Raw genomic sequence first — 13,373 nt, forward strand, 5'->3', positions numbered from 1 at the left:
TTAGAAAACAGATGAGCTGTGATTGGTCGCCATAACTTCATAATTGAGTGCTACATAATTGTCTGTCTTCATACATATTTAATGACCTTAAAATTCACTTTACAGGTTTTCACTCTTGCTCAAGTCTAAAAGCCATGCGTGATGCAATAAATAAAATCATGAGCTAACTAAGCAATAGGCAGAAATGAACAGCAATCGATTTTTAATTAAACAGGCTTATTAATAAATAGCTAACCTATTTTATATGATCTAAAAACATCCAGACTTTCAATCTTGAGGCTACAAAATGAAAGTCAAAGTCAAAGTCGCAAAGAGAGGGAAGAGGTGGAGTTTTACAACACTTCTCAGATGGTTAAAGTGTTCAAAAAAAATCTCAAGTTATTTTCAACTTTTTGGTTGATTTAGTTAATAAGCTGCAGAAATAACAGATGATGTTGAGGCAGACCAATAACGTCCATTTGTGAAGAAATATGAATTTGATCATCAGTGAACATACAAAGTTTCTGCCTGACAGCAACGATAATTATAGCTGTAGCAACAAAGACACTTGTTTTCTCAGTGGCGTTTATTTTCTGTCTCTTCCTGGCAGCAATTAAAGGAACACACTTTACACCTCAGTGGTCTGTCAGCTGACAGAGTGAGCGCGTGCTGTCGTGTACGCCTGTCAGTTGGTGGTTTCATGCTGTGTTCTCTGCAAGCTGTGTGCAGTGAGACAAAGCACAACTGTCAGGCTGTATCTGTATCCCACCTGGAAGTACGTGATAAGTTGCCCACCGGCTGATAGCTTGGATAAATAACATACTATTCATGTAGACCAGCACCATTACTAGCCGAGGGGGCTCAAATTACACGCGCGCACAAGCAAGAAGGTTACGTTCTCGTAGTACCCATCAATCAGTGGGCCGACTTTTACAAAACTTGGCTTGAAGTTTACAGCAAAAAGAAGCTCTTTTAATTGTGGGTGTGATATGCAAAGAACTGCATTTTTACCCCTATCAGTCTTTTTTTATTATTATTTTTTTTATTATGAATATGTGCATGCATGTGTTGTCTGTCACAGGCATCATCACAAAGTAATCTGCGGCAGCTCTGCATCAATCAGTTGTTTCTGCTCCAGCAGACAGAGGCATCTGACAGTGCCGCACACTGCAGACAAGGCAGCGCGATAAGAGGTCCAAAAGGGCAGACCGCCCAGTGGCGTACAGTGCAACATAAGGAGGGCAGATGTACATGTGAGTGTACAGCACTCCTTGGAGACGACAACATTTTGTTCGAAACAAGCCCCAGCCGAAGTCCCTGTTCTCTCCTCGAGCTTTGCCAATCCTCGTGTACTGTTTGACCTTTGACTCGGTGCCCATACTTTTTCACATCCCTCACTACTCTTTTGTTCTGCTCAGAGTGGGTGTATCTGCGGGAGACCTCAGGGGAGCAGGTAAAGAATAAATCTAAAGCACGACTGACATTTCAAATTCTCTGGTTCCCATTTGCACTTGCAATCAGTCACTGCGGCGCTTTTCTCTTTCCATGCTTTGCTTTTCATTCTCACCTTCAGGAGATGCCAGCAATACTATGTTAATGTGTTGAAAGCCGGAACGGATAGTAAATCTGTAACACCCACATCAAAATAATTGACTGAGGGTGCCGCTCCCCTCTAGAAAGAGTCCATGGTGATAGTTAATAATTATTTTTGCGCTGAAGCAATTTCTTTATCCACACATATCCCCAAACTCCGACCAAATTACTCACGTGATCAACACCCACACATTTTGTAGCACCTTTAAAACCAACCAGAGCATCAGGATTACATCATAAAAGTATTTTTGGACAATTTGTGTCTTCTGTGCAACAATGGTAAAATGACAAAGTTTATTTTGATGATATCACGAGACATGTCGTTCACCGTGTGCTGTACTTGTGCTTTCATCTCCTATCAGCAGGATCAGTGAAAACACTTCAGTGTGGACAAGCATGTGTTTTTCAGTCTGCTACAAGGGCACAAATGTCTGCATACAAACTATTAAGGAATAGCACGTCTGTTTCAAATTGCCGCGATAAGGCAGTGTGTGGGATTTGTCAACGAACATCATGTCAGGTTTTTCACTGTGTGGCATTTCTTTTGTCTTGTAGCCTGAAACTTCCTGTCAATGCTTGATAAACTTGTATCTTCAGTTCATCCTGTGTCTTTTCTCTGAGGGAGAGCTTTAGCTAAGGATAAAGCTGGGGGCTTATTCAGTGTGACGATCCAATACGAGTGGGGCAGAGGACCACCACCTAGGAATTTGGTATTCGTTCAGAACAGGGGTGTCAAACTCATTTAACTTCAGGGGCCACTTTCACCTAAATTTGATCTGTGGGCCGGACTAGTATGTCTATGGCCTAAAAATCTTTAAAAAAATAAATAAATAAAATAGACAGGTCGAAATCCTGTTTTTGTGTGTGCAAATATTAAGTACATTTTGAAGCTATTATATTATTTATTATTATTTTACTACTGACTCATTTGAAATGTATTAACAAAAACGAGCACTTTTTTTCATCAAATCCTGATTGTCATTTAAGTGGTTGCCAGTGCACCTTCCTGTAGAAAAGAAGAGCAACAGTTAATTTTAGCGAAAAACTGCAGTTTGTGTTCGGTCCACACGGGCTAGATTGAACCCCCGAGGGACCGGTTGTAGCCCGTGGGCCATATGTTTGACCCCACTGGTTTAGAAGTGCATGAATAGTGACATTGCAGACACTTAAATGAAACCACAATCACCTTGCAATTAGGGATGCTCGATACCACTTTTTTTCAGACCGATACTCAAATCTTCAGTTCTCACCGATACCGATACAAAGTGCCGATACCATTAGTACTTATGACACATAAAAAAAACAATGACATATTTTTTAAAAGACCAATCACAGCAAATGTCCTTAAAGTTGCTTGAAATTAATGGCAATTGCATTCTTTCAATTTGCTCATAAAAGTCATTTTGCATAGAGCACACAAAATGAATTTCAAAAAATAGATAGTAAAATGAAACAAATAATCCAGTGGCCAGGAATAAAAAATCTCAATCAAAATATGTGGTAGTAGAACTTCCTTTTAAGGAATACAGTAGGGCTGCAACTATCGAGTATTTTAGTATTCAAATACTCAACTGAAAATTCTATTGAGTACTCAAGTACACTGATAAAATACACATTTATACATCCCTACTGTTTATACATCGGAAAATGGATGGATGATGCATGCTGTTTATCCATCTACTGTATTAGACAACTTTTGTTTTTTTTCTCTTCACCTTTTTCTGGAGTGTCTTCCACATAAGTCACCTCAAGGTTCTTTAAAATATCACTGGCCTCAACATTATTTATCCCATTGTCTTGGCGGCAGATGAGTACAATAACGAACCCTCGGGGAAAAAAACAACATACAATCCAATTTAATATTGTTCAAAATGATTCCGAATCTAAATGAGAACAGATTGAGATGAGAGAATGTGACCTCTGTCCCCAGTGTTTATGTCTGGACCCCAATATGCAACTGATTTTCATAAAGTATAACACTGTCCACATGTTCTTCCATCATCATGCCAAAATTGCAGATTTGTTCAATTGCACTCAACCAGACAGCTTTTTAGATGATCGTCTTAGATGAAACAACAACCATGACAGAAGCGCAACCATAATTAAGATCCTCAATTTCCCCTTTTCCAATAAAACATCAAATCAGTTGTCTGCTTTTGACCTGCCAACTGACAAGACAGAATCAGTACAAAGGAATACTTTCTGCTTCTGAGTCCACGTATGGAGCTTAACACTTTCAAAGCTGTAAACTAACAGCTGATGTCATGCTCTCCTTCATCCACTTCTTTTGAGTCTTTTTCAGTTAGATTTCCAGAATGCCCGTCCATCATAGTCAGCAAAAGTCCAAGAGCCAACATATGGACAACATTTCACTCTGACAGTTCAGGAAAGGAGGCAGCCTACTGCCAAGGACATGCCAGTCTCTACTGGAGCGTTTCAACTGGCCACAACGCAATAATAGTTCAAGCATGGTGTCAAAGGTGTTGTTTTTCAGCAAGAAACATTTTCATTGTGATGTTCGCAAAGACTCGGCAAGCTCGTCAAATCAAGGATTTGGGACAAAAGCATTTCCATCGCGTTACACGACAAAGATAGGGTGGTCTTCAAACGACTACAGTACGTCCTGTATATGTTGTTTTTATCCCTGGACATATTCTGACATTGCATGCTAATATCAATAACAAGAAGTTATTGAAGTGCTGCCGATCCCGCCCAAGCTGAAATCAAGACAGATGCTTTCTCCGGGATTTAACATGGCAGGAAATTGAAGACTAGCGGGATATTCACGGGGCTTCTTTCAGACATGTCTGCTGGCCAGGATGAGCCAGCTTTGACCTCACTGACATCGAAACAAAAGTACACAAGTATCCAGAAAATTGCAGGCGCTTTGAAAAAACAGCAGTGCCTAAGGTGTGGAAAATATGTTAAATGTGAGTTGAACGCCGCATTTTTTGAGTCTTTTGTACCGTATATTTCCCACGTGTCGATAGTGTGTCAGCGATTTCGCCGTCAGCCGAAGACAGTGACTCGCAACTTTAAGGGGAACTTTGCAGCACGTGTCACATAGCGTACACAGATTTGTTTGGACGCCTGTCGTGTAGAGGTTGCCTGTGAGTGTCTGCTTATCTCGCACATCCTGTTGGCAAACTCAGCTTCTTACGTCCTCATTTTACTTGCCTTAAGTATCTCAAAAGAGTAGGTTGTAGATACATTTGGTTAAAGTAGTAGTAACGTTTTTGAGAGAGAGAGAGCTCAGTATTGTTCATTCGGTAATCTTACCGGTTCGACATGTCATCATCATTGCTCTCTCTCTTTTTTTTCTCTTTTTTCTTCTGATTAATCGCACAATTAATTTTGACCGCAGATTTTTTTAGTTTGACAGCGGATAGTTGGTAGCACAGGTTGTGTTAGAGCAATAAACATAACTACGTGCTTTTAAGTAAAGCATTTAATAAATGTTTGCATATGACATTCAGAATATTTGTTCATGTCAAACTACTGGGGTCACCCCCCCCCCCCCCATTTTAAATTATGCAAGTAATTAACCTAAAAGAGGAGGACGAGAGTGAGCAGTGGATTAAAAAATGTTGAAAACGTCCTCATAACATTAAATGTCGAAAGAATTAACACGTAACAGGTGGTCTTCAAATTTGGTGGACTTTTTTTTGTGTGCTAAAAAGCCTTTTTTATTAAGTGATTAATCACGATAAATCAAAATTTTAAAATGGGATTAATCGGATTAAAAATGTTATCATTGTACAGCTCTATATTTTATTTTTATTGTAATACACCTCCACCTTAATTTAGTACAATTTAATAAGAATAAGAATATCACTAAAAAGTCATTTAGAGATCCAACAAATCCATTATTTCTTCAATTAAAATTATTGAAATTTTATGAATTAGTAGATTATAGTATTCTGCTAATTATGCTGAAGGTTCATAACAAAACTTTGCCATTGAATATTCAAAAGAGAGAGTAAGTATAAGTTTAAAGGAACGCAGATCAAAAAGAAAAAAGAAAAAAGAAGCTTCAAGGGCAGACTCATGAATCGTTGTGTTTCTATCAAAGGAATCAGCAATCTAAATAAAGCAAGCAAATAATCCAATTCAAAAATTACATCTAAAAAAATAACTAAACCCAGCTTGTTAAAAAAAAAAATGAACGGGGTTGATTAAGATAGATTATTATGCCTTTGTCATTTTTGTTGTTACGAATGTCAGCAACCAAATTGTAAATTGAGAACAAAAGTCACGTGACTAGTGGTCACACAATTTTATTTTGTTTTTGTTTGTTCACATTACATTGTAACTGAACTGGAGAAATGGGGCAGAGAAAATATGACTTGTCTTCTTTTTGCTCCTTTTCGTTCAACATTGAAAAAAAAAAATAATAATAATAATATACATATATATATATATATATGATTTGAAAACGCTTTCAGGGATTTAATATGTGGATCTAACCTGAATATGAATATGAGTTGTTTGTGCTTATTTGTACCAGCTTGTCTCTGTCTGAGCCCCTTTATAAGGGTTGGCACTGGGGATAAAGGGACCAGCGGGGGTGACCACCATGCAAGATTCCTATACCTCCCAGTGTGTGTCCGCAACTAACCCTCATTTGATTTTTATACGCCTGTGGCTAACAGGAGCCAGATGCAATTCTCTCCAGGGATCGCTCCGTATTTCTCTTTTGCACTCTCTTTAATGAGATGTGTGCATATTGTACACACGTGCATTATTTTTTTTTGTAAAAAAGGTAACAAATACAAAAAGTATGACTTTGCATCTTTTCAGTACTTTGCCAAGCTGAATAAAAAAAGAAAAAAGTGCCATGCGGACGACTCACAGTTTTTTGGATGCTGAGCATGAGGAGATTCTGCGCATTGAATAAATTCTCTCTGATGATTAGTATTGCGATTGCACTGTATCCATCACTGCAATATCATATTGCAGGTTCTTGTCAGCGAGGCCTTGTACAAGAGCGCAACAGTGGCAGAAAGAGAAAGGCAGGATTCAGGAGTGAAGCAAGAGTGTTAATTGAAAGCGAATGTGTCTGAGCTGGCTCCTGGTCAGAGATGGGCCAAGGTCCCATTTGGCTTCCACTTCAAAGGCTTGGCCTGCCTTTCTCAAGTGCACCTGTAGCCGGTTAAAACCTGCCCTCATCACTCAGGGCGTGAAGGGACCGGTACTGCAGTGTGGAACCCACTCAGCCATTTTTTTCGAGTCACACGCACACACACAAATGCACATACATTCAACCTGAAACACCAACTTCACGACTTGAAAAAATATACCCTTACGGTAAAGGTTGGAGTTAACTTTGGGGTGACAGACATGAGGTCGAATCAGGTAATTTGGGTTCTATCTTTTAAAAGGAACCCCCACCCCTGACTGTAATGACGAGTTTGTAAATAACAACGACGGCGTATGCCCAAATAAAGTTTTTACAAAATCTATTAAAATGGAAATGATTTTTGAAAAATTAATCTCATAGTTATGTTAGTAACAACCAAATAAATAATATAGAGCTAACTTGTCATTACAGTCGGGGTTCCTTTTAAGGGAAGTCCAAATCTGTGAAGGTGATAGTTAGCGCATCATAGTTAACGCATCCTTGTTAGCGCATCATAGTTAGCGCATCATAGTTAGCGCATCTGTCTCACAGCCATTTCTGTGTGGTGCTTGCTTGTTCTGCCAGTTCTTATGTGGCTTCCCTCCAGGCAGCTTCCTCCCCCCATCCCAAAAACATTTTTCTTCTGTCTATATGCAATCGACTGGCAGCTGGATCGAGGGAGTACCCAGCATGTTTCCGCAAGATCATTTCTTAATGGTTAACGGTTCTTCTGTTCGATCAGTCGCTTGCGACAAATACCTGGGAATCTGGCTCTACAGTTCATTTGCATTTGAAACAATTTGCCCTCTCTTCAATTATACAGACATAATCACTGGTCCGTGTATATTGATAAAACACTCATTGGCAAGACCACAACCTACAGTATACTTGCTCTCTGCTCACCATGCATACCACCACCCGCAGTCTTCGTTCCAGCAACTACTTTTGGTCGATCATTTAAATTTTCTGCCCCAAATGACTGGAACACTTTGCACCAAATAATAAAATCACCTCATTCATCACAATATCATCATTTTAAAGTTACTGAGTGATACTTTCTCCTTTTTTTTTTTTGCTGCATCTGTTTTTAGCCTTTTTTTTAAAGACACTTTTAAAACATGCCCAGTCATCACAATTTGAGATGCTCGAATCTGTCTAAAAATATAATCCAATTTAAAGTGATCATTGTGTGGCCACGTTGGATTCATGAAGACATAGCCTACATTTCTAGCAGTAATTTGTAAACGCAGTCAGATAATTTGCAAAAGGCAAAAGTGTAAATGACACATTAGAACTAGCAATGGGAGTTTTGGCAGAGTCAAATGAAAGAAACACGTTGTCAGTAGTTCCTTCTATGACTAACATACGTACTGTACATCAGCTGCTAAATACCCTGCGTGAACAGGAAACAACTCAGCACAGACAAAATTGCTGATTATTTTTTGTCTTGCGATCATTGGAAGCAAGCAGTTTGTGGGTGAGGTCATCTTTCGGTCTTCAGGTAGCACAAGGTCAATCTTGTCCTATTTTGGAGGTCTGCAACTACTGCGTTGCTATCAGCATATTGGAGGAAGTGAGCATGATGATGATGATGATGATGATGATGATGATGATGATGATGATGATGATGCTCTGCATGAACAGAACTCAGCACAAAGTTATAGTCAGACCAATGTTGATGCTGTAATAATGATCCAAATAAATAATGGAGATGTGCATTAAAGCAGTATTGAATCATCACATCTCACCGTTGTCTTGTGAAAAACAAAATTTTTGTCTTCTTTTTTTTTTTCATTTTTACGTTTATGGGATGAAACTGAATGCAAATATCCCCAAAACGTTAAAAAAAAAGAAAAGAAAAAAGGATATAAGGGTTTTTCACAGGACAGCGACGATATTCAAATTTATACCGCCACATACAGATTATTTTTGTCTGTGTGTGTTGAAGACTTTGTTTCCTGTTCCAGAGGTGCATTTAATGCCAAAGAGGCCACCACATCTAAAGTATCCCTTTGATCTCATTCGGATCAACTGCTATGTGTGTGTGTGTGTGCGGGTGTGAATTCTCTGAATGTGTCAAGCGTGACCGCATACTCTGATGACCCAGTAAACATTGTATTATTGTAGGACTTGTCACCATAACATTTAAGGACACGTTCAAAACTGGCAGACTGCACAAGGGGGATTGTCAGACACTTATGTCCAAAAGTATTTGGACAGTAGCTGTGAATGTTTAGGATTTTGCCTTTAACTCTTTGACTGCCAGACGTTTTCAGAAAAGTTTTAATTAGTTTTTAGATTAGTTTTTATTTGTTTTAGTTTAAATTTTTTCAATTTTTTTTTATTTTAGTTCAGTTTTTGCTATTTTTCGTATCTGTTTTAGTTTTTTTGGGGGGAAATATATGGTGCAAGATAAAGTGCAAGATACAAAAAAAGTATTGTGTAATAAAATTAATGTAAGTTCTTTCTGCTTCTTTCTTTTTTTAAATGAACCCTGAGAGCTCTTGCATGATCTTAAATATCACCGCAATGAATTTGGAATGAAACTATCAGTTGTCATTAGAGGTAATAGACACTAATGCTAATTTAAAAGGTTTCACAAAAATACGATTGAAGCATCACAGAGAGTTTGTATAGAACAGAGGTGGGCGATCTCGGTCCCCGAGGACCGGAGTCCTGCAGGTTTCGGAGGTGTCTCACTTCCAATTCAACCTGATTCCAATCAACAGGATCATTATCAGGCTTATGCAGAGCTTGCTGATGAACTGATCATATATCAGCTGTGTTGGAGAAAGGCAACATGCAAAACCTGCAGAACTCCGGCCCTCGATGCCCACCTCTGATCTAGAATGTGCCCATTTTCAGGGGATTAAAACTTTATTAACTACTGTCTACTTTGTCAAAAAATAATCTTCTGTTTACCAATTAAGGCCTATATAAATACATTTGACTTGACTTGCATTGTACTTTTGTGACACACATGTTTTATTGTTTTGAGATCAGGTGGTTGCACATAGATAATCTGTAAAAAATAAACTTTTTGAAGGCCATTTATGCTTTATAAAATGGCTGTAAATCCTAAAAGGTAAATGCCATATATTGTGAAACCTCTTAAATTAAAGCTGGGGCTTTCCAGTTTTATTTCATATGCACTGTTGTGGCGGATAGATGATGAATTATGAGTTCTGTCACTGTCCAAAAACTGTAACATACGAGCCTGGCATCAACTGCATGCATGTTTGTGAGCATTTTTTTTTTCCCAGCCTGTATGCACGTGGTTCATTTCATCCTTCACACAGGGAGAAAAGTGTCTGACAACAGGGCCCGACACCTCCTCTGAGAGTCGGACCAGTCATTCCAGAAGCTTCTGGACTTCCAGGGCCGCTGTGTGTCGGCAGATCTAAAGTTACTCAACAATAAATTATCACAGATCTGTTGCTCTTGTTCACACACACACACAGACTCGCGCGTTGCCGCTCATCTGTCCCTGGAGGACAAAGTATTTTTAGGCGTTGTGTTATGTTCCGACCTTTGCTGCTGGATATTCCGCTGATTCACATCTAGTAGTCACAGCATGATCTTTCTCAGTTGGTGGCGATTTAACACAGAATTGTTTATGATTTATGATTACACTCATAAAAATGTTACTCTGGAAATACAGGGGAAAGAAAGCTTATGAAATTCTTTTAAGACGCCAGTGAGAAAAAAAAAAAAGATTGGCTGGATGGAGAATGTTTAAAGTAGCCTATAACCTTGATGTGACTTTTTATTGTATCTTACACTGATGCAAGTTATATTTACAATACATTTATAACCCAATATTGACATATGTTTTTTAAATAAATATCTGACTAATTAAGTGTTTATTGTCTGTACCAGTGGTTCTCAAACCAAGTACCACCTCAAAAAATGCATGCTCTCTTATGTTGCATTCGAGGAACGTGGGAATTCGGACATACCAGGAAGTATGCACGGGAATGCCCCTTTGAACTCGAAAGTCCGAGTTGCAAATTCAGAAAAAAACGGACCCCGACTTCACCGACCAGTTTAAATCTGATCATAAAGAGTATGATGGCTAAACATAATTTACACAACTAGAAACATATTTATATATTTATTTATTATAACAATAATGTATTTATTCAAAAAAAGTAACTTTACATAGCCCAACGTGATTCCGACTGACTGTTAACCAGAACGCCAAACAATTTATTGGAATCAGCCATCTTTGTTGTTTGCATTGGCTTCGAACGCTTTGAGGTCGGAAATGGGAGAATGGGATATGTCCGACTTCCCACTTTCCTCGAACGCAGCATTATTACCGCTATCATGACGAACATTAAAATATAGTCGCATAGTAGACTGTGACTGACTGTCGAATAGAGATAAAAAACGAGGCAAAGGTGTATTCCTAAAAACAATATTTGAGAAGACATTGCCACATTCTTCACATTTTGAACAGCATAAATACGTATTTATTTAAAAAAAAAAATTTTTTTTAATCAAATTAAATGTTTGAAATGTGTTGAGCACTAAAAAGTTAAATACAACAAAAAAAAAAAAAAATCAGGCAGCCCGAGTAAAATTACCACACTTCCATCCTCACCAATCAATACAATTTGATCATCACGTCTGAGACATGTCCGACTCACTTATAATATATACATGAAAAATAATACGTACACGGCCATATTGTTCCAATCATGGTTTGTAAGCGCATCTGTTTCGGGTGGATCGGGTTGCTCAATGGCAAATTTATGCCTTAAGCCCCAATGCAAGTAGATTGTAACATATGTAACATCAAGGTACAAATCGACAATAATGCGTTATTCAAATACTCGCGTTTTCTTGCGTAAACCTTTTCCGCCTTTCTCCGATGCGTCCTTCTGTCCTTGTGCTTTCTATGCGAAACCAGCCACAGCAAATATAAAGTGAAACATCCTAACCAAACAGCAATGTTTCTCTCACCACATAATCCGCATGTCTTTCGCTCAAACGAACCGTCATTAATGCCATCTCTTAAATGGAATCATTCATCATGCTTCACTTTTTGCAAAACTATCCTGGGGCAATGCTCGCCGCATGCTTAATTATGTACACCTGCAAAACGCAATGATCTAAAACAATTCCAGTACATATGTCCTCCAAATCTTGCCTGAATACAGCCAGAGTATACGCTGCAGTTACCCGCAACCTTTTTACCCAATCGTGTCTGTCTTTGAGTACCCTTTGCGAGACCCTGATAAACGAATATTATTATACTGTATGAGTCACTCCATGGCCACTAGGTCTATCAATACAGGACCCCGACCTGACTAACAACAAAGCATCCGCCCCAGCTTCATCAAGCCAAGGGACCAGAATATATTGTGAGCTCATCCCGGGACTGCCTGACTGAGGACAGCTCTCAATTTACCCCCCCCCCCCCATGGGGCACACCTTACAGGGCCATTAGTTCTGTTTCAGTATCATCACCAGCCATTCTACTGCATTTAACTTCTCCCTCTGCAATACGCCCAAGTAATTAAAATGTATCAACGGCAAAATCCCTGGGATTCGTCCAAGACTGTCAAAGTCACTTCTCCGCATGTAAACATGACGAGCATGTTATTTTCAAACGTTGCCTCCAAACTGACTCCACCTTACTGCTTCATACAAACCTGAAATGTGTTTTGACAGCTGCCAGTCAAGCTCTAAACAAAAATGTCTGTGAAAGAAGATTATGATTAAACTGTATACCCAAGCTTTTAATTCTAATAGTTTCAATTCCAATAGGGATTTTCCTGATTTGTTTACTTGTTTGTGGGTCAGCTCACCCAGCTTAATCGAATATGGCAAACGCCATTGAGAATTTCAAGTGGCAGGTGACTGCCAAGCATGTGGACTACCTGCAGAGGTAAGGTAAGTTATCTGTGTGTGTGTGTGTGTGTGTGTGTGTGTGTGTGTGGATTTTATTCTAAAGCCGTCTCAGCAATCTGTCTTGTACACATGTGGTTTATATTTAAAAGATTGCACTGTTCCAATGGACAATGTGGCTCCATTCTCTGGCCAAGTTCTTGGACTTTTTGTAGTGCGTTAGGTGCTATGAAGCTGCAGGCATCATGTTAAAAAAGTGCCACAGTAATAAATTACAGTACTAGTTTTATTTCGAAACAACACAACTATTTCTTTCTTTCAACGAACCATTGTTAGCTGATTTAACACGGTATATAAGGTTAATTTCTTGGTCATTTCAGAATGAGTAGGCCAAAAATTATGGCATCAAAATGTCAGGATCATATGATTTTGAGTTTGAGCACAAACCTACTTTGAACCAACATTAAAATGCACATTACGACCATCACACACACACACCCCCATATCCATATGCATGAATTTCATCACTAAGATTCACATCTTATTTAAGACAAATGAATGGATATATTTTGACGTGTCTTACATATATGAAACCAAAATGAATCATACCAAATTGAATGATTTTTTTTTAATTGCATTTAGGGCATGAGCACTTTGACAACCATTTTGGACCATCACTTTGTTTTTTTGTACTACACTTATTTATGTATTTGTTTAATTATAATTTTTTTTAATCCAAGATAGCCAACTCAGAACAGATTCTTATTTGCAAAGCCAATTCGGCATTTGGTATATGCAATGCTGATTTGGTTGTAGACAGTAAGTA

Source organism: Leptonotus elevatus, chromosome 2 (assembly GCF_054856555.1).
Source record: "Leptonotus elevatus isolate MCC_2025b chromosome 2, RoL_Lele_1.0, whole genome shotgun sequence".
Lineage (NCBI taxonomy): Eukaryota > Metazoa > Chordata > Actinopteri > Syngnathiformes > Syngnathidae > Leptonotus > Leptonotus elevatus.